General features: G+C 35.7%; 2 protein-coding genes across 3 annotated transcripts in view; one reads left to right on the top strand and one right to left on the bottom strand.

Annotated features, from left to right (window-relative positions):
• LOC145683762 (uncharacterized) overlaps positions 1–1,323 on the bottom strand; it is a 37,769-nt gene extending 36,446 nt beyond the window's left edge. Inside the window, exon 1 of the mRNA XM_081755323.1 lies at positions 1,182–1,323. The gene's annotated coding sequence lies outside the window, so the exon portion shown is untranslated. The remainder of the gene's footprint in view (positions 1–1,181) is intronic.
• LOC145683761 (podocan-like) overlaps positions 1–18,861 on the top strand; it is a 75,284-nt gene that overhangs the window by 31,892 nt on the left and 24,531 nt on the right. The gene's annotated exons all lie outside the window — the stretch shown is intronic.

The raw sequence follows: 18,861 nt of genomic DNA on the forward strand, positions 1-18,861 counted from the left end.
TGCTGTAATTTGCTGCTGCAATAAATATACAGAAATGGCGCGAAAGATGTGAATAAACATTAAAATATGTTTTCGCGTTATTCGTCTTTTTTATTTAATATGTTTAGCTTTTTAAAAAATGTTTGGATCATTTTGACCGGTACCACACCAGTTGCGTAGCAGATATCCACCACAGTAGTTAAGGGTTAAACGAAGTAATAACAGTATACTCTATAGAAACGTTCTTGACAACTACTGTACGTAAATGTATTCTTAACTGTTATATCAAATTTCAAAGAAAGAAACAAACTTCCTCATGGGTAAAAGGTTAAAATACGAGCATTTGGCGAGAGAGACGCGAGTTCGATTTCCAGCGGGAGCTCTTATGGTTATGATTTCACATTAAGCTGTAGGTTGTCCACGTCTCATGTAGCCCCGTTGCTGAAGGGAACAAAGGAACTGAAAACCAAATAAAATGGAAAAGAGAGAGAGCACAGAGATGCACTGAAACACACCTAGAAGGCTCCATCAAAGTTATACAGAAATCAATGTCACTAGATAAAGTTAAGTTTATTAAACACGCGACGAATTTTATGTTGATGTCATGTGATTTAGGTTATTTTTTTTTAGTTGTGTTCATTGATTCGTAGTTACTAGCTGCTCTGATATAAACCCTGTAAAATAACTCTCTGAAGGCTGTGTTTGTCATTCTTAAATTATTGTTAATTGTACCACTACTTTTACCCAGATCCATAATTAATAAATACTAAAAATCTTTCTAGCAGAATAATAATTGTGAGCTGCATCAGAAATCAAATATAAGACATACATTTTAACGCATAAAAATTCGTTTCTCCTGCTTTTTTATATATGCTTATGATAATTCACTTTCGAGTATGTCATTTTGTACATCTTAACGTGGTTTATCGAATGTTATATGTCTTTGCACTATATCATAATATCAGTAAAAGAAAAATTAAAGTGTAAGACAAAGACTAATTTTTTGGATATATTTTGTTAACCATATTGTATACCGCCATCTAGCTACTGTGATAATGAAAAATTTAATTAGTGTATACTTCAAGGTCAAGTTTAGGTCAACATGTAAGCGTTAACACCATGGTTAAACCCTAATACCATGGTTAGATGCTAATGCTATGTTAGAATTTCTAGTGTTCTTAATAAATTATTCATGTACGTACTTGGGAGTGAGGAATCGTCGATCTGCACTTCGTTGATAAGCGTGTTGCGCTCGCTATTGGCTCACCAAAAGATGATCTGGCAACCCTGATGAATACACAGACAGAACAAACTGTAGAATATCAAAAGTTAGTATACTGATACGAGAAGTAATTATCCAATTATAACACAGCACATGAGTAATACCTCATATTTTTTTACATCATCTGAAGAAAGGCGAGAATCTATGTTCAGATATCAAAGCGGGAAATTCCCGAATAATTGCTTTTTCATAATGATAACAGAAAATGCGTTGGCTTTAATGTCAAGAGATAATACAATAACATGACGTATCTCCTTTCATTTACGTTTAGGAAATACACACAGGTACCCTTATGACACTGGCTCTCATAATGTTAAACCTCAATCTCATTTACCCAGAAAGCCAATGGGTGGGGACTAGAAACTTGAAGTTGGAGGTACTATCACTATGAGGGCGGAGTCAAGTGAGGTTGAAGGATGATGGAAATCATGAGAGTGAGGATTAGGATTAAGATTAGGAATTATATTTCTGGGCTTTCAGGCATGTATGGTAAATATTAGCCCGCCACGCAAGAGGCATGGCGTCCCTCAGTGATCACATTTCCCAGAAAAGTTGAGAGGAATTAAGAAGTGGAGAAGGAAGCGTACTGGGTACCATCTACTTATTGTTTAAGGTACTTTTTCGGTATTTGCCTTGTGTGAATTGGGAAACCTCACTAGCCTGAAAGAGTTTTTCCAGTTTTCAACTGTTTTTCAACTGAAAATCGAACCCGAGATCGGTCACACCAAAGGCGAGAGCATAAGTGACTACACTTCGCGGGTCACTGTCTTGAGTGTGAGGGCGAGTGAGGTTAAGCGGTACATAGTAAGCGTGAATATGAAGGTGAATGAGATTAACTGATACGGACCTTAAGATGAGGACGATTGATGTTGAAGGGTACTGATTAACTGTGAATATGAGAGCGAGTGAGATTGTATGGTGATGGAGGCCTTGAGGGTGGAGCTTGTGAGATTGAGGGATACTAAATGGGATTGGAGGAGAGGATGAGTCAGATTGAAGGTTGATGAAGGTCGTGAGGCTGAGGGCGATTGAGGTTGAGTGATTTTGAGGGACCATGAGGTGAGGGCGAGTTTGGTTTCGGGCTATTGAGTAGTCATTAGGGTGATGGCGAGGGAGATTGAAGAGTGTTAGAGACTGCGAGAGTGAGGTTGAGAGGCACTGAGAGTGAGGGATAGTGAGAAAATGAATTATTTAAGCTTTACGTCCCACGCACATACCAAGCTACATTAGTTTCTACGTATGTTATCAATCTGTATGTAATTATTTGGGCATCTGTCAGGTTAATTACAGTCTAGAACGCTGTAAGAAATCATTTAAAGCAAATGAAGTGAAAAAAAATGCTATTTTAATATGAATGACTAATCTTAATGTGCAGTGTTTTATTTTGCCATAACCGCCGGTCTTTATTTAACAATATTACCCATTTTATTTCTCACTTCTAACACTTCGGTGTAATTTACTCGTACATGTCCGTTGCTATCTATTGGATTTCATGTCACCCAAGATTACTCATTATTTTTATTCAGAATAGTTTAGAAATGCAGTCATCAAGCATTTTAAAACGGACTGAAAGAGAGTAATAGCGGTCTGAAGTTGCCAATTGTCCTTAATTATCGACATTGTGTCTGCAGTGTCTTATATCCACCGATGTTGCCGATTGTTCCTAAGTTCCGATAATATCAGCAGTGGCTAATATCCACCGATGTTTGCGATGTTCGTAAGTTCCGAAAGTAAGTCTGCAGTGGTTAATATTCATCGATGTTGGCGATTGTTCGTAAGTTCCGAAAGTAAGTCTGCAGTGGCTAATATTCATCGATGTTGGCGATTGTTCGTAAGTTCCGAAAGTAAGTCTGCAGTGGCTAATATTCATCGATGTTGGCGATTGTTCGTAAGTTCCGAAAGTAAGTCTGCAGTGGCTAATATTCATAGATGTTGGCGATGTCCGTAAGTTCCGAAAGTAAGTCTGCAGTGGCTAATATTCATCGATGTTGGTGATTGTTCGTAAGTTCCGAAAGTAGGTCTGCAGTGGCTAATATTCATCGATGCTGGCGATTGTTCGTAAGTTCCGAAAGTAAGTCTGCACTGGCTAATATTCATAGATGTTGGCGATGTCCGTAAGTTCCGAAAGTAAGTCTGCAGTGGTTAATATTCATCGATGTTGGCGATTGTTCGTAAGTTCCGAAAGTAAGTCTGCAGTGGCTAATATTCATCGATGTTGGCGATTGTTCGTAAGTTCCGAAAGTAAGTCTGCAGTGGCTAATAGTCATCGATGTTGGCGATTGTTTGTAAGTTCCGAAAGTAAGTTTGCAGTGGCTAATATTCATCGATGTTGGCGATGTCCATAAGTTCCGAAAGTAAGTCTGCAGTGGTTAATATTAATCGATGTTGGCGATTGTTCGTAAGTTCCGAAAGTAAGTCTGCAGTGGCTAATATTAATCGATGTTGGCGATGTCCGTAAGTTCCGAAAGTAAGTGTCCAGTGGCTAATATTCATCGATGTAGGCGATTGCTCGTAAGTTCCGAAAGTAAGTCTACAGTGGCTAATATTCATCGATGTTGGCGATGTCCGTAAGTTCCGAAAGTAAGTCTGCAGTAGCAAATATTCATCGGTGTTGCCGATTGTTCGTAAGTTCCGGAAGTAAGTGGGTAAGCAGCTAATAACCACTGATGTTGTCGATTTACCGTAAATTCAGGCAAGAAGTCTGCAAAAGCTAGTACCCACATTACGAAAGAAGGAGGTAAATACAGTATTGTAATTTAAACCAAGCTCACTACTCAATCTGACAATGTGTGAACTGTACATATCCTATACTAAATTCAACATTTTTTGTTGTCTAAAATCAGAATCTTGAGACAGGATTGGCTGCTTCCGTTTTCGTCCGTTGGTTCAAATGACCGTTAAAATCAAGTCCATAAAATCGGGAGATGGATGTACATTGCATGCTAAAGGTTGTTACTGAGACAATATCTAACAGTTTTATTAATTACTTCAAGTTTGGAATTAAGTCTGTCCACTTCCGCTAGATTACCTTTATCTTTTACAATGCTTCCGTCGTCTCAATCAATATAGTTCCAATGAGTCACCATATGACTATTTTCAGACATACTTCCAGGTTTATTCCTTCATTATTAACGTCAGTTGAGATAAGGAATCAAAAACACGAAATTAGGCAGATATGAATTAGGATTTGTTAGAATGTAACTGGATGTTCCTTCTTCTGGTTCCTGCTGTAGGACCTTCAGCAGTTATTTGACATATCAAATTAGGCTTAATTGCACATGAGAATGATCAAATGTAAATCCATATAAAACTGCATAGTGAATAAACTGTTACCAATTTGTCAATACTGGATGTGTAATTCTATACCATAATGCTTTCCACAAAAGCTGTTATCAATATAAACTTTATGCACAATTTCGATACCATACTACTGTGAAGTAGCTGTGTACTAGATGTGAAGTGACCATGTAATAATTGTGTAAACTCGTAAGTTAATTTGCCAAATTCAATTATTTTGTTAAATCATATTTATCCACGACAGAATCTTGAACTCTATGAAATTCAACGGAATAAAAAAAAACTTTTTATTAAGATTGTACATTGCCAGACAGCTCGAATAAGCATGTATTTGTTAATTGTCACTTTTGAAATTGTCAATTAACTCGACTAGTTTCCTTCTTGCCTTTTCGCGTTCTTTTCCGCCTAGCTTTACATTTCCTAGTTTACTAAACATCAAACTCATCGTTTTTTTCTTTTCTTTTCTTTCTTTCTTTTTTCTTTTCTTTTCTTTTTTCTTTTTTTGATTAAACAAAACCACGGAGGACACATCTGTCTAATGGTATCTAAAAGAAAATTTAAAAATCCACGTTCTTCACAATTCTTCTAGACATGAATAACATATTTCCATGAGCTGATACTTATTAATGTAATGCTCTTCTAACAGACATTGAAAGATCTAGATAACAATTCTTTTTCATCCTTTCCACATATACAGATGTAAATCCAAGAACAAGAGTGTATGGAATTAGTTATCAGCCACCAGGAATAAGAGATAGGGTGGAATCTGCTGTTGTAATTGGTCACTATGTTCGAGGTTTTCAAACTTTTGATGTTGGTTGATTGATTTAATTTTGTATGCACAGAATGGGTCAAATTGACTTCATCTACCTTTGTTTTTATGATGTTCAAGATTAACAGAACTTGATATGTTGTCTGCATGAGCAGAACATTGCTCGGGCACCGAAACTTAACAAGTAACTCAGGCATTTTAATGTTATCTCTTATTAAATGGAACTTGTAAGCCTGAAATAGTATGGTGATGAAAATCATGCACATGATGTTAAAGAGAAAACACATTTTAGCGGAATGTAGAAGTACATCGTTTATAGATAAAGAAAAACAAACTCAGAGGGGTAAAACGTATATGGCCTACGTAAAAACGTAGGTTGCATGCGTAAATACTGCAGTTTTTGGACTTAAAGTACTAGTATATGTAGCATACTGCACCAAACGTATAACGGTAAACGAATGTTTCATTATACTTTCCGTGTAAGTGTTCCATCCATACGTACTTTTCGTATGAAACAAAAAAATGTATATAGGCGGTCAGAATCTCACACATGGACGTATAAAATAGCTGAAGTAAGTAACATACGTATACCCTATATGTATGTGATATACGGAAGACTGTTAGATGTCGGGGATACTGCAGCGACATGATGTAACATTTATGCGGGAAAAAGTCGGTACATATGTAGCATATGAGTACGTATGCTTCGTACAGATTTCCGCAGAAAACATGTGGATTCCTTATATTCGTACAATATACCGCTGTCCAAGTAACGGAGTTTTTTCAGTGTTTTTATTAGTATTTTTTATCACAACTACTATAGTGATGAAACATTAAGAATTCCAACCTCAAATTGAATAAAATATCGTTCAATTTGCAGTAACGATTCTTTCCAAATCTAGACTATAAACTTATCTCAACTTTATCGTAAAATATCGTTGTACTACTCAGAACTCACTTTGACCTTCATTTAGATTTTTAAAAAAAAACATAATACCATCACAAATTACATGACTTGATGGTATAATTGTCGAACTTGTCTCTTTTGAGAACAATACCACCACATCAATTGTGTATCTAAACATGTTCCAAGCGTTTGCTATTTCCGAATTGGAGGACTTTTGTTTTCAAAAAGGTGATGCAAACTATCATTGGAGTGCTTACCTTCATAAAATTTCTCCCGAAAGATGGGTTGGTTGTGGTGAACCGACTGCTTGGCCTTTCTGCTCTCCAGACATTACTCCCATTATCTTTTATATTTTGGGTCTTAAGAACGTCGTGTGCACATCAGCACCTGGTCTTACAATTGAAAGAGAGGATGTCCATTGACATTGCCTTGATCCAGCCTGTCATGTTGTAAAATATGGACTGTGAAATCGAAAATCGCCTGGATGTGCTACATTCTACCAAGGATGGGGATTTATTAATATCCAAGAAAATATTATAAGTTTGACAATACTTTGCCACCATTTTAATATTTTTATCGTTATGATTTAAATAATTAGTTTTTTAATGAAGTAAATACTTCTCGGACACCTTACATGTTACATTGAAGATAAAGCGAATTATTTTTCATAATATATTTATCTACCACTCGTAGAAAACAAACATTTTACGGACTTGCCGTCTGCGATGATCCAATGAAAAAAATAAGCAATACATTTTGATAACGTTCTTGTTATATGTTGAGGAAATATTAATTTTTCCTTATTAACCTAATATTAACATGAAATATCAAGAAGTGTAGTGAAGATAAGAAAGGTCACATAAATGTCAGAGCTCTCATCAGTGTTGCCAACCAGATCTTTCAAACTTCCACCAGATTAGTGTACAAAACCGCAAGAAATCCACCTGAAAATATGATGATTTTAAAATATCGTCAAAATCTCGGTATTGCTGACAAGTATGTATATTTTAATTGATTTTAGTCTATATAAATTTTAAAAAAATGAAAAATAGTTATCACTAAGGCATAATCAGTGTTAAATCATCGTTAAACTCGTCGTGTGTAGGTTGTAAGGTAGACTATGATATATTTCATATTATAATATTACCTAGGTATTTCATAATACGAAAATAGGCAAATCAAAATCATGCATCTTTTCCCTCTTTGCCAAAACCTTGCATTCAGTTCTTTAAGTTGGGTCACTTAATCATTTGAATCACAGATGCATTCTGAGAAGAGTAACAAACGAAACAAATTCGCTCATATCGGAAAGGAAGGAAAGTGGAACTGTTAAACAACAAATAACAAACTACATAATGAGGGAACGAATCAAAAAACAAGTGACTCACAATTAATAGTTGATTTTTTGTTTTTTTATCCTCGGTTATGTCATTTCTGTTATATGCAGTTCGAAAGCATCTGTAACACACTTGTCCTATCGTCGTAGATGCGGAAAGAGATGCACAGAAACGTGTGCTATCGAAACGTCATTTGCTTTCAAAGTGCATTCCAAACAGTTCTTGAAATCTATATGAAACGCTAGAGAGGTAACGAGAAGACGCCTATCTTGGGTTATCATGGGTCAGCATTTACGCGGATATGTCCATTGTGAGAGTAAAAATTTCCGTCTATATATATTTTCCAAAATTTTCTGATCTATTTGCATGATCTAAAATCTGTTTTATTAATTCAAATTCGGTTATTTTATATGTGGGGTAACTGAAAAGTTCTTGATCTACCCAATAAAGATTGTCAGTAGCCGAAACGTTTATGGTTATTTTTCGACATAGTCCCCTTTTAAGGTCACACATTTTTTTCCATCGGTGCTGCAAGGCCACTATACTTTCTTTGTAGCTGCCTGCTTGTCAAAAAAGCTGTCCACCGCAGCCATGACGTCACCATTTGATGGGAAGTAGGTACCTGCTTGATGTTTTTTTAAGATTAGAGAAAAGATGAAAGTCTGAGGGAGCCAAATTGGGGGAAATAAGGCGGATGTCGAAGCAGCTTGAAGCCACAGGACTTGATAGCAGACATCGCAATGGTGGATGTGTGCTCGGGTGCATTATCCTGATAAAAGAGGACATGTTTTGTCAACATTCCTGGGCGTTTCAATTTGATTGCATCCCTTAAAGGCTTCAGTTGAGCAGTGCTCCGTTCAGTGTTTCACCTTTCTTCAAGTACTTAGCCAGAATAATGCCTTGTGAATTCCAAAAAACAGAGACTATCACTTTTCCAGGTGATGGGACTGATTTGAACTTCTTTGGGTTGGGGAAGGAAGGGTGTTTCCACTGTTACGATTGTACCTTAGACTCTGGCTGAAAGTGGTGATCCTATAATTCGTCTATTGTCACAAAACGTTTGAGAAATGTCACAGGGTCTTTTTCAAAAAGGGTTAAGTTTTTTGTGGAAATGACGTGTCTCTGTTGGTTTTGTCAACATTCTTGGAACCCATCGACATTAAACCTTGAGCATGTCCAGTATATCTCTCATTATGTGTTCTACGCGTTCTTGAGATAGTGTACTCTCTCAGCAATGTAGCGTTTTGTCACACGCCAGTCTGCCATGATGATTACTTGAATTGCAGTAGTTTTCCTCGGTACTGGCCGTGACTAGTCTTCCACTGTGAGAGTCATCTTTGACAGAGTTGTTGCCCCGCTTGAATTCCGCCATTACTGAACTAACAGTCGGACCAACATGATTCTTTTATGTACTAAAACTGGAGCTCATGCTGTTTCGACCAGGAGAACTTTCTGTCCTGCTAGACGTACACAAAGTATTGTAATTTATAGATAAACATGGTAGGACTTTTAGGATGTTACGTCCTTCCGGAAGAACGTTCTAAGATTACGCTTCAAATTCCTCTATCATTAGGACGGAAGATTCTGAAGTGAATAATATCACGAATTCCCTGCTTTCAATAAACATTTATTTTCTTCGTGAATAAGCTTTTGGTTTGTTAACATTGACCTAGATGTTTGAAAGTATCTACTTTGTCGGAAGTATTATTTAATATTTCGATGAATCCAAAATTTACAGTATTACAATCCCTGTGAACTTCCATGTATTTAACTTGCTCTGCATTTACTTCTAAACCCATGCTAGTACAAGCGCATAATAAGACCTGTACATAACCTGCTAAATATCATTCACCTAGAGACTGTCTTTCATTTTCTTTATGACGTACTCCAAAACAAAGTTGAATTATAATAAGAAACAACACATCTCCTTCTTTCAGGATATTCTCGACATGAAAGTTCGTGGATAAGAAGTTTCCTACTCGGAGTTTACTTTGGGATTCAATTAAACACACCATAATTAAAATATCTAGCTTTTTTTGGTATTCCGAATTCGTAAGAGTGTGTTACAATGTTTCCCTCTTAACCTAGTCGTAGGCCTCTCTAAAATGTAAGAATTCTTCATGTTCCGGGGTATTATATTCCCATTTGTTTTTGAGATTTTTGTCGATGGTAAATATAGTCGATAGTTGATCGATTTCGTTGAAAATCCGCATCCTTGATCTCCAATAGTTTCATTTCCTTATGGGGTCAAACTTGTTAATAGAATTTTCAGATGATCTTATAGGATGTTGACAGAAGAGAAATGTCTGGATAATTACTACTGTCAGTTTTGTCGCCTTTGTTTTGAATTAGAACAATGCTTAATTCTTTCCACTCTTGTGGCAATCCACCCTTGTTCCGGAAAGGAGACTAATTAGTGTATTTCGTTCCATAATTTTTCCCTCCCCTCCAGCGCGAATGGATATTGTAAAAGTATCTTACCACTTCCAATTGGTATATTAGTACGTAGGCGAGTCAAAAATTATCTACACTTTTGTAATAACTTTACTTACATTGCGCACTTTGTCTTCTGTCCTCGCATATATGATTATTGTACTGTTGTGGTAATGCTGTGAAAGTGTGATCTTAATTCCTCTATTTTTCTTCCTTCTGTGGCAGATATATCATGGCTGCTCCATTAGAAGTTTGCACCAGGGAGGAACAACGAGCAGTGATCCGATTCCTCTGGTCGGAGGGTGTCAAAGAGTCAGATATTCATCGCAGACCATCATCGCAATATAGGAGAACTGCACTATCACGTAAAACTGTGTTTTTGTGGTTCGGGAAGTTTAAAAGTAGTCGAACAAGTGTAACACATGAAGAGGGAGCAGGACGGCCATCAACCTCCACTACAGATGACAACATTCAGCAAGCTCGAGAGATAGTTCTGGCGAATAAACGAATCACTATCGATTAGGTAGCATCTGCTTGGAACATCTTCTTTGCGTGGTCGCCGATTTGCCTCAGATTTAGACGTGAAAAATGCTGTGCAAAAGTGGCTTCACGACCAACCAAAAACCTTTTATTTGGAAGGAATACGTAAGCTCGTTGACCATTGGGCCAAGTGCATTGATAAGGAGGGAGATTACGTAGAAAAATGATGTGCATAGTTAAACCTTAGCTTCATGTAAATAAACTGTAGAATGAAAAGTGAAGATAATTTCTGACTTGCCCTCGTATATTAACCTTTAAGCAACAAAACGAGTAAAAAGTAGTACAATATTGGTTTTAGTACGACGTGTGTATTTGAAAAATAAGTTTCAACTCTCACCTTATCCAATTATTACAACTGGCACTTATACATCTACTGCGATTAGCTTTAATATTGAGTTCGCATAGTTTGAAAGTCTACTGCAATTCGAAATTGCGAAACAAAACTCACTTGTACTTTATACGGAGATCCAAACGGAAGAGAGATATTTGCCTGTTTTCATTAAAGTGTAACGGTGTGATATCATTCGTGGGATCCGTACAGTGAAACCATTTCTCCTCTAAGGGAATTCAATGACTTGAGATGGTCAATGTAAGTCTTCAGTTTTCAATTAGGACTAATACTAGGAATTATATTTCTGAGCATTTGGCGTCTATGGTCTTTTAAACCCGACAAATATAAAGAATGGTGTCCCTCGATGATCACACTACCTGGTGAACTGGGGAAGAAAGAAATCAGCTTGGAACCTTTATATTACAGTAGATATCATTCGCGACAATTTTTGATAGGAATGAGGAAAACTGAAGAAAACCTCACATTCAGAATGGTTAGCCTGAAAATGTTTTTATACCTTTCTGAATAAGTGTCACCACAGGAAATCAATCCCGCTACAACTTACACTGAAAGGCGGGACCATTAGCGTCACTTCAATTTTCAACAGAGAGAAGAGAATAAAGGTAGAACCTGTTCTTCGGAGGATAAATTAGTCATTTATTTCGTTAACCACCACCAGCTTTTCACTGACAAATTTTCTAAAAAAAAATATTTTGTTCTGACTTCTTCTTTTAAATGATCCTCAAATATGTCCTCACTGTCATTACACTGGCCCATCATCAGTGAACAATAATTGCGTACAGATGGATAATGTGCTTGCAAACTAAGGTGCACTAGAAATTATTGCGTCCAGATATAAATACATGTCAGAACGAATGATATAAAAACTACCATGAAAAAAGAAACAGAAACTAACTTGTGTTAGGTTTCCAATTAACCGCCGAGCCGTGGAGCAAAGCTAAAGGAGGTGATACCTTACTATACGATGTTAATTAGTCACTATCATACCACAGATATTCCTCATTTTCTCAGTATACACCCTCTGCAATGGAGTAACCCTACGCCGAATCGTGCGCAATGGGAAAATAGATCCCTGTTCATTACTACTAATATATCTAAGTATATGTGTCCTCTTTTTTTTTTTTTTTTTTTGGTATCATATCTTATAATAACTATATTAACCAATTCTTCTCAGTAATGTTTCAAATGTTTTAAATGTTTCAAACGTTTCAAAATTTCCAGCTCTCGTAGTGAGGCTTACCGAAATTTACCCCATAAATTCGTATCAAAACCGTTACTCACTTTGTCTTACTGTTGTTTCTCTGGTACATGACAGACGAACGGAAAGACAGAAATAAGAGTTTTATAAACATTTCATACTCATGATCAACGCTATAAATAATTTGCAACTATCATAAGGATGCAACAATTACAGTCCTTCTTAACTACATAAAGAACTTAAGACATCATTGGGAGTCATTTTAGCCATGAATAAATTAAAGTAATAAATCGAAGAGAAATAAATTCATTCTCTACATTGGAATTTTAACATTACATTACAAGTCACTGACATTTACTGCTCTAAAATACCTTTATTTACTAAGAAAACAACTTCACATATTTCATCATGGCGATAAGACAACGCTTGCAAAGGGGTTTTTTTATACGAATTCCCAGAACAGGAAAGTTCAGTTATTTTTTTAAAGTTGTTACAATCACAGTTATTAACAAGGCTTTACGCCACACCCATGTATTCCGACAGGTTAGAAAGAATCTGTTCTTGTAGATGTTATAATTAACAATTTTTAGCAATGTACGTAAATAGTGTAATAATCATGCTAAATTTACTTCAACCGTTAGCATTTTAACTCTTGTATGACATAGGTCAAGGTTACCCAGATATAAATTTGTTTTTTCCCCTCATTTTGGACGTAATATTTACTCTGTTTTAGTAATTTATAGGTATGTCTATTAAGTAATATGGCCAATAGTACTAGCAATACTCAAAGATGGCATTTCGGCCGCAGATTGCACCCATGAGATTTTTGAACTGGGACATTTTTTTATTAAAAATTGTACAATAACACTGAAGAATTCTGTGAACTACTTTGTGGTTAAGCGGTTAGCGTACGTACCTTTTGGCGACGGAAACCCTGGTTCAATAGCCGGAGGGAGCTCATGTGGTCCGGATTCCAGGTAAATCAGTAGGTCCTGTCTCATGTAGCCTCGCTGCTGAAAGGAACGTTAAACTCAAAATCAACACAACTCAAATGAAGAATGGTGAATGTGGGGGCCAGATATATATATATATATATATATATATATATATATATATATATATATATATATATATATATATATGGGGTCACAATGTATATTTGGGGTATAGAAATGAAAATTTTGGTACAGAATGATTAACATTTAGGAGGAAAAATGACAAATTCCGGGACAGAATTGTAAATTTGGGTCCGAACGATAAATTTAGTGACGGAATAGTAACTTTCGGGGGTATAATTTTAAATTTGGGGGTTGCACTCAAAATTTTCGGAACGATGGCAACCCTGGAGAGATCGCTGGCGACACTGATAAGGATATCTACCTTAGGACAGGATATCTATTATCTGTCCCTAATGTAAAACTATAATTTGAAGCTTATAGAATGTTCTCAAAATGTCATTTTATTTAAGGGACTAGAGTTATAAAATGTTTTAAAAATTGTATTTCCCTCGGAAAGTATAAATTGTCCTCAAAAGCTTTATTTCCTTATTGACCTATTAATTAATCCACTTTTGTCCCTTGGGACTACGTTGTGCCTAAAATTAGTATTTCGTTTGGAGGCTACGATAGTGAAAACTAATTTCTTGCAGGCGTCCCGAAAGCTGTATTTCCCTTGTGGGCCATCTCTAAAAGTTTTATGGAGCTAAATAGTTTTACGTTTTTCCTTATGGAGCTAAATAGTGTCCCTAAACTTTTTTTTTCTCTGGGGGCTGCAGTGTGTCCCAGAAACTTTATCTTCTTTAAGGTATACAGACTGTTTTCATTTTTTTTTTCACTATAGGTTGCAATCTATACGGTCTGTTTCTCATCGGAGCTTAAGAGTCTACTCAAAACTTTTTCCCTATACATAAGAAAAATAGTGTAGCGCAAAACTTTATTTCCTACACAGGCTATAGAATGTTCTCAAAAATATTTTCGTTACAGGTACCCCAAAAACTGAATTTCCCTTGGGTTCTTTAATTTGTCCAAAACCTTTACTTCTCTGCTTATGAAGTTTCACCACTCGCTATCAAGCTGCTGACTGCAGCCACAAAATTACACTATGTGTTCAAAAGTAAGTGTTAAATGCAGTGTTACTATGCAAATCAAAGAATTTCAGCTAGAATGTGTAACGCCACAACGAAAGAATATTGGCTGTTAATGTTGTTTTACATGCATATCCTTAAGTTAACTAAACGTAGAAAAATACGGGGAGCTTTTGACACCCTAATTCACTGTGTTACTTGCTGTCTTCGCCATTGTCGCTGCCTTATACTTCAATACTCACTGTATTACTATTACAGGACGAATCTTTGAGTGGAGATCTAATAATTTAAGGCATTGTGCTTACATTATTTCAAACTGAATTTGAACTTAGAAACGTAACATTGCATACAAAATGTAATTCTAAAAGTACTAAAAGTGTGTATACTGTAATTGGAAAGGCAGGGTATGTATATACTGGATCTCTATTGACATCAAATAAGGAAGGTATTAGCTACTCTCATCATCAGGAGCATATGCAAAAGGTGGCACCTATGAGTCCCCATTCTGTAACTTTAGTCTAAGTTTAGGGTAATTTTACAGATTTTAATATAAATTATTCTTATTTTGTATTTAAACTCCCCTCGAGTATCTTTGGATCCTCTCTCGAAATCAGTTCCTGCTTACTGTATAAAGTGAGGAGTAAACACTAGTTTATTACCATACCAATATGTAAACTTATTTACATACTAATATTTAAATTTATAGCTCGGTTCACTTAGCAATATGCTAGTATAGTTTTGGATATTATCCTTATAGTACAGTATAGTATATATTTGTTTGTATGCTCTGTAGCATACAATTGTATGTTTATTAGGAAAATTTCGAACAATTTATTAAAATAATAATAATAGTAGTAATATTAAAAGAGAAAAATGAAAATAATTATTATTATAAAAAACAGTTATAGTAAAAATTTAAAATGAAACAGTAAACTATAACAACACATGATGGTTACATATGAAAACTTTAAAATTATAAAATGAACAATTACAATTATACAACAATATTAATTTAATGTTATGAATATATTTCTGCTAGCTAACGTCTCATGAAGATAACTTTAAGAGTTGAAGCTGTTAGAACATTTAAATGAAGGGTGTGAGGCAAGAACATGGTAACCCACAATTTTGTAATTGCTGCGTTTTACATCATCGGATAAAAAGCAACGCATACCGCTTCGTTTAACTTTGTCTGTTTAATTCTCCATGTACAGTCTTATGTGAAAAATCAGTTTTCCGACTTTGAAAATGTATGTGCAGCAGAGAAACTCTAATTTCTTAAAATATTAAAATTGTGGGTTACCGTGTTCTTGCCTCACACCCTTCAAATTTTAATAAAGTAAGCTAGTTTTAGACGGAAGCATTTATGGTAGCATTTCTCGTAGCAAAAATCGTTTCATGGGATATCGATTAAACGATTTTTGCTACGAGAAATGCTACCATAAATGCTTCCGTCTAAAACTAGCCTAATTATTAAAATTTGAAGGGTGTAAGGCAAGAACACGGTAACCCACAATTTTAATATTTTAGTCAATATCCTACTGCGTAAAGTAGCAAATGCTATAGCATTTAGCATGTCATGGCGTATCTCATGGCATTTTTTGTCGATAGAACCTGCTCTATTTCGTAGCATTTTCCTCAGCATGTCTGGTATGATTGCAGTGCCATGGTGTGTTAAAAGGAAGAGAAAGATTTTGTGTCAAATATCCATGTTCTTGTTTTGTGTGGGAAATTGAACTGTATTAAAGAAAGTATCCCTATGAATTGAAGTAGGGATGCTATTATTATGCTGATTGAAAAATATGATAAGCATCCTTGTTTGTACAAAGAACTTTTCGAAGGTTTCGTAATCCATACGGAGGAAGTTCTTGAATCTGAGGACTAAGTTCTTTCTCTACCATACCTGGTAGAAAGAACTGAAATATTATCATCCCTCCGCAACAACCAATTCTTTGTCCACATACTTCTTTGTGGTTTTCGTTTTTTAATATAACCGGCTAGAACTGTTGTTACAACCACTATAGTTTTAGCTACCTCACGCTTCAGTTTCGTAGCCATAATTACGCTCTTCTCCAGTGATTTGTCTGCTACGTCACGACAAAGATGCGTATCAAAATGCTATCGTGTAAAAGCACCATATACTTTCGATGACATAAAATATTATACGATACTTTTTGCAGCACTCATGCTACCATAAATACTTCCCTCTAAAACTAGCCTAAGTGTATACGCTGGTCACAAAAGTATTAATTATATGCTGGTATGACTATATATATATATATATATATATATATATATATATATATATATATATTTGTAAATTGATTTTATTTGCTTTTAAATCCTCTTAACTATTAAGAAACCGCATAAGGATCGATTTTTGTTAAAAACATTATTAAAGAAGCGGAGAGAAATTATGACAGCAGTTTGAGTTTCAGCAAGACCAGGCATTTTTTTTCTTTCTTTCTACTTGAAGAAGATAAAGCACTCATAATTTTATGTTGACGAATTATTTATTCAACGCTAACCAAAAGGTAGTATAAAGAAGAAAGGCTTTGTATTAGTACATTAGTGTACCTAAGAGGAAGAGAAGGAATGTATAGTTTCACCATTTCCCTCAGTCGCCAAGAGGAAGGGAAGGAATGAATAGTTTGACCACTTCCCTCATGTCACCAAGAGCTCGCAGATAGGACATTGTCTTGAGCCATGTTTGCACTTGCAATTGAATGCCAAATTTCCTCATACTGCGCATTGAAAGATAAAAATAGAAAAATATAATATTAATACTAACTAATTCTTGTGATTTCTAATGCAAATGACGCTTCCTGCATTTCCTATTTCTCTTATCATTTAATTATAACTCTTTCTTACTCATCGCAGAGTCTGCCTTTTCTTGTACCTTACGGCAAATGTTGTCTACCGGAATTAATAACTTCCGCTCGCTGTTATCTAGAGTAACAGGTTCAAAATTAATTTTTAGTAAACAAAATATGTAGGCAAATTAACTTGGGAATTTGTAGTTTATATATAAAATACTTCTAGTCTAATAGGGTAGGGTTTACGACTAGAATACGGAAGGAAGTCGCTTTACCCTTATTTATACTTATCATGTTCACCTTCCCCAAGAACTAATGGAGACGGTAAGGAACTGCTCATTCAGATTATTAATTACCTAAAAGCTCCAATTATATGGTTTCTGTAATTAGTTATGGCTCTGTGGTAATACAGGAGCCAGTACTCTCTCTACTTTGTTTTAAAGACTGTCACTGTGGCTTTGAGAGGAGTCTGGCCTATTCCTGGTCGGAGCCTCTATAGTCGGAGAGCTCCAATATAGCGATCTCTTTAATTTCAGCAGGATTGCGTAAAACAGGTGATCGGGATAACAGCCATCTCTCCCTGCCAAGTTATATAGTACTCTTGCATTCAAGACCAGAGGTATCAAGGAAAACACAAAACTGATATTTTCAACCACGAATCTCGTAACGTTAATAAAATTTTACTTATCAAGTTTTCACAAGTGCATGACTGTTACAGGGATCGAGCCCAAATCCCAACTTGGATTCCTCAAAAAGAAAATCTCCACCATCTGGAGTGTTTTAATTTCCTAATCCTTCTGTGTTTACTCACTCCCTAAGCAGGACCTTCGATACTTTTAATTAATCATTTCTTCTATTATTTAAAACTGAAATCCATTTTTCATCGGTTAGACCTAGGATCTGTTGACTGCCAGCAAGTTAATAATGTTTAACACCTAGCCTGGTTCTACCGTATGTTACGGCCAGAGACAACTAAATCCAGCGGGAAAATTGCAAAGCAACGAACCTAAATATCCCATGACATCCAGCATCAAAGATAAGGAACATATTATGGTCCGAACTCTCTCCGTAAGGAACACGTGACTAGGCTGTAACATCAGAGACCAACCTAGCTGCAAGTCGTCCACGCAGACACAGCAGATAGTAATAAAAAGTTTCCGTTATATAACTGTTCGAGTCTGTAAAATATTCGATTTACATCGGTACAAACATTGCAGGTCAGCAGTAGAAAAATACTGAAAGAATAAGTACAAAAGAAAGCAGTCCATTATCTAGCCTCTATCCAGGGCCTAAAAGTGAGAAATATAAACATGAAAATCTATCTAGCTAAGCAGATGATTTGAATATAGATTAATATATAGCAGAGTAAATTCTCTATCAATATATATATATATATATATATATATATATATATATATATATATATATATATACAGTGAAACCTCTCTAAAGCGGACAGCCGTGGGGAATCAAAAATTGTGGCTATAGAGAGGTGTCCGCCTTAAAGAGGTTTCAATATTTTCTTACGTAAATTAGTAATCAAGGTAATATGTAATTAGAAAAAAATATTTTTGTATGAATCGTGTATTTACGAATATTACCAAAATGTTACGATATCTGCATTACCCTCCGCCATCCAATACTCTATGCTCGAGGCACAATATTGAAATAAGATGCTATGGTTCTCTGCACTTTAAACTTATCACTACTTACTACGTTTTCAGTATGTCGCTTTAATTTGTTGGTTAATTGCAGTCCAGAAGTGTCTTTTTTGAGACAATATGCATAACCGCGGGCAAAAATACCAAACTTGTCTTCTACTTGGTCAGAGATTCCAGAGGGACAGTAGCATAACATGTCATCCC

The sequence above is a fragment of the Thermobia domestica genome, chromosome 4 (assembly GCF_964235325.1).
Source record: "Thermobia domestica chromosome 4, izTheDome1.hap1.1, whole genome shotgun sequence".
NCBI lineage: Eukaryota > Metazoa > Arthropoda > Insecta > Zygentoma > Lepismatidae > Thermobia > Thermobia domestica.